Consider the following 4596-nt stretch of genomic DNA (forward strand, 5'->3'; position numbering starts at 1 on the left):
ACAATCAAGGTAAAAAGTAGAGTATCCCCAATAGTGGAACAAAGGCCTTACCCCAGAGCAGCCCTCAGTTTTCTGCATGGAAAATTATCTAAAATAGATCTCACCACGTACAACATTCATGTGCTAAGTGGCATATCTTTCTCATACTGCTCACCACTTGTCCACTCAGGCCACTTGCCAACCTGAGTAACAGGGTATAAGCCTGGGCACAGGCCTGGTCACAAGGCCAGCTGCCTACGTTCTGGGAGGAGCTCCAGGGGCACACATATTATGCAGACCCTCCCTGACAGAGAGCAATCCATCACTTCTCAGATGACCCTTTACCCATATTCCAGTGAGATTGATGTTAGCAAGATCTAATTTTTTCTTGGCACTGAGCCATTAGAAATTTTTGTTCTTTATTCACTCATCTTTTTGTACAAATGAAAAGCAATTTCTTATGTACTATTCTGTGCCTACAGTGGAATATGTGCGATACACATGAGCCCGCTTGGCCAAAGAAGATCCCAACATTAACAATATAATTGAAATTAACTTTGTCCTCCTCTCCAATTTCCATCCCCCTGCCTTCTCCTCAAACATTCAGCCACTTTCCTGATTTTTGTGTTTATCATACCCTGGCTTTTTAAAAATAGTTGACCACAATGTATTTTTTCCCCAAACAAAATTTGCTCAGTTCTGCTTACTTTCAAAAATAAGGATAGTGCTTTCATTAATGGTCTTACACATGTCTCCTAATGCACACGTGCAAGAGTTTCTCTAGGGTGCACACCCAAGAGTAGAATTGCCAGGCCACAGAAATATAATCTTTACCTGTGCTAGACATGCCAAGTTATTTTCCAAAGAAACTGTGCTGTTTTACAGTCCCAATAGTAGTATATAAGATTCCATTTTTCCACATCCTTGCCAACATTTATTTTTTTTCTTTTATTTTTCTTGCCAGCATTTAGTATTATCAGACTTTGTAATTTTTGGTCCATCTAGGGGATATAAAATAGTATCTCATTATGATTTTAATTTTCATTTCCCTGATTATTTTTTTAAATATTTATTTATTTACTTACTTGAGGGAGAGGGAGACAGCATGAGAAAAGGAGAAGCACAGAGAGAGGGAGAAAGAATTTCAAGCAGACTCTGTGTTGAGCATGTAGCCCGATGCGGGGCTGGATTCCAGGATCCTGAGATCATCACCGGAGCCAAAACCAAGAGTTGGATATTTAACTGCACCACCCAGGTTCCTCAAAGTTGAGTTAGTATCTTGATTTATTTTTGTGAATTACATTATGCTTATTTCTGTGAATTTTTCCCCATGTTTTCTGGTCATTTTTTTGACAGGTTGCAGGCATCTTTTATATATTCTGGATCCAACTGCTTTGTCAGGTGTGATATCAACATCTTCTCACTTTGTGGCTGATCTTTTACTCTCTTTATGTTATTTTCAGTAAGCCAAAGCTATTAATTTCAATGAAGTTACATTTATGTGTCTTTTCCTTTTTGGTTTGTGCTCTTCGTGATTTTCATTTCTATAGAGAAGGAGGAGTTCATTGTGAAAGGGAAAACTTGGAGGAATCTTTTAGAAGAAAATACAGCAGAATGACCCTTACAGTCTTTGGGTAGAGAAGGATTTCTTAAACAAGACCCAAAAAGTGCTCATCATAAACCATTGCTATGTAAACAATTTTTTAAGGATTGTTAGAATAAATCAGGAGGATAAGCTGAGCCTTAGCCACCGTCGTTTTTATTATTTTCCCAGGAGAAACACAGCACTCTGCACTGCTGTTGAAGGGGTGGTCACAGAGCAAAGGCTGTTGGTATGGCCCCAGCAATGACCCCTGTCCCTCCCCTCTCGCCTTCAGGCCACCACCTTCCCAGAGGGGAGGCACAGGGACCCACAGCGATTTCTTCACCTTTAGTTCTTTTTTGTTACTAGAGCTGATGGGGGTCTGTTTCCGCTAATCTTAACTGTGGCAAAATGCTCCAGGATGTCTATTCTTCTGGTTACATATGGAATTTCCTGGACTTCAGTTGATTGCTTGGGATGGGGGCTGATTAGACGCAAGCTATTTCCAGGCATCCTTGCCTTTTCTTTCCTGAAAAACCATTGTGTTAGCAACATATTTTTAGGTGGGGCTATGTTATTCGCATACATTTTCTTTTCTTTTTCACCAATTTCAAACTAAGTTTTCTTCCAGAAAAAACATGCTAGCATCAAGGGACTACTTTCAACAGTTCTATTCTTTGTGATGCTACTTATATAGTCCTTATAGTACTGTACTTTGACATACTTATGATTTTAAGGCCCATTTTTCCATGTGCAATTTTAGGAGGCTTCCCTCAATCCTCTCATCACCCCCTGCTCCTTTCCCATCTATCTATTTATGGGTCATTATCCCCTTCTCCGTCAATATCTCAGCATAGCTGAATGCTCCAGGGAGACTGGGCTGGTGTGTGGCTCTGCCATGATGAATGGGTTTCTTTTCACTCTTCGGTAATGAGCTGGCTTCCACTAACGGCAGCTAATTTCTTTGGAGCTACTTGGAGTAAGTAGATTAGGTTACCAGTATTACTGTTTATCTCATTCTAGAATCAATGATCCAATTCACATGATCATCATCTATAAATCCAGGGGAAACTACTTTACAGAAACCCTAACAATTGATTAGTAGACATTTTCTGAAATGAATCATTTACAAGACAATGTCTTGGTTCCCAGCCCATTTCTGAGGCAATTAGGACCTAGTGAGTTGCTTATCTGAATCTTATCCCAAGTTTCTCAGTGTTTGGGCCACCAGCTTTTTTCATGTTTCTGTCCTACGCTTCTTTCTGAGACCTTCTCAGATAGATGTCCAGTCTCTGATAGAGATCCTGAGTTTCTGTCTATCTGTTGATTTCGATGGGACTGAAATGTCATGGCTGTTTTGATCCTTGAAAGCAAGATCATAGCCAGGATCTGCCTCCTCTTGCTTTACCTTCCCAGGTCTAGCTGACCATATCAGAGGAAAAGGCTAAAGAGATGTGTAGGTAGAAGACACACAGAATGCCCTGCCTCTCATCCCAAGACCTGTATGGTAACACGGCATGCCAACAGAGAATGGCTGCTCTTTGGCATTAGGGTCTGCTTGAGGCTAAAATCCTTGTTTTTCCAATCAGATAAGCATAAGATATTTATTTATGATTTTGTATATGCTAGGCACTAAATTATACACTATGCCTTAAAACCTGAGTGGGGGACACCTGGTTGGCTTAGCCAGTTAAGTGTCTGCCTTGGGCTCAGGTCATGATCTCAGGGTCCTGGGATTGAGCCTGTGTTGGGTTCCCTGCTCAGCAGAGAATCTGCTTCTCCTCTGCCTTTGTCCCTCCCTACCATTTATGCTCTTTCTCTCACTCAAATAAATAAATATTTTTTTAAAAATCTGAATGGGACAAGAAGTCAGATCATTGCTGCCATACACTGAGCACTTTCTGTGAACAAGGTGATTTGTGCTAAGAGTTTTACCTACACCATCTTATTTAATGAAACAACCATCATTTGTCCTAAGTGTTACCACCTATAGGAGAAAACCAAAGCAGAGAAAGATTGGGTACATTTTCTAGGTCATTTAACTAACAAGTTAAGAAATTAAATTCAAACATACACTTAGCTAACTCAGAGAGTGCTTTTAACCACTACACCATACTACCTTCCCCTTAAAAATATAAATTATAGGCCAGAATTGCATGATAATAAGTAAGAGGAGGTCACAGAAAGGTTCTTGGTAGGCTAGTCACAGGCTATAGAATAGAAGAGAGGGGTCCATAAAGAACATCTAATCCCAGATTTCTCAGACTTTTTAATGTGATAAAAATTATACAACATAAAAATTATGAAACACTTCATGAAGTTGCATGGCATCCTTGCAAAGGGGCCATACTAATCTTCTCAGTGTCATTTCAGCTTTATTATATGTGATGCTAAGGGGAGCACTCTCAAACTTTTGAACTTCCAACCACAACATGAAATGTGTTTTACATCATGACCCAGTAAACACATGCATGAATAACTGAAATGAAATTTTACTACACAATATTTGCCTTACTCCATGCACTGCACTCCATTTTTCTACTATGTTTTGCATCTTTCTTTTAAAATAATCCTGGAAAAAAAACAAAATAAAATAAAATAATTCTGGTTATGGTCTAGTAAATAGACTTTATTACCTAGAAATCCTGGTCTAGAAACATCAACAAATGTGGTTATTGAGACCTAGAGATGCCTTGGGTAGCTAGCACAATGTCTCGCAAATAGTAATTCTAAGTGTTTTTGTTTTCTTTCCTCCTGTGACTCAGCACACCCACACAGCACCTTAGTGGCAGAGCTGGGATGGAACCCAGATTTCCTGATTCCCAACCCAGAGTTTTTCTGTCAAGGAAAGATTGCCAAAGAGGGACTCTCCCATGGTAGAGTTTCTTCACAGGTGTGAGTAGAAGTAGGAGAAAACAAACAGTGAAGCTATGGAAGATTCACACTGCCCCGCCCCCCCAGGGGGCCTTGCCCAAGGTCACTGGGTCTAGAACGATCTAATTTCAAAGCCAATGTTCTTTTTCTGTTTGTCAACA

General features: G+C 39.9%; 1 non-coding gene across 1 annotated transcript; it reads right to left on the reverse strand.

The window, feature by feature from the left end:
* Positions 1 to 3857: 3857 nt before the first annotated feature.
* Positions 3858 to 3964, reverse strand: LOC140604394 (U6 spliceosomal RNA). The gene has a single exon (XR_012007299.1). It is a non-coding gene; the product is annotated as a U6 spliceosomal RNA (small nuclear RNA).
* Between the last annotated feature and the right edge of the window lie 632 nt (positions 3965 to 4596).

This window comes from Canis lupus, chromosome 14 (genome assembly GCF_048164855.1).
Source record: "Canis lupus baileyi chromosome 14, mCanLup2.hap1, whole genome shotgun sequence".
NCBI lineage: Eukaryota > Metazoa > Chordata > Mammalia > Carnivora > Canidae > Canis > Canis lupus.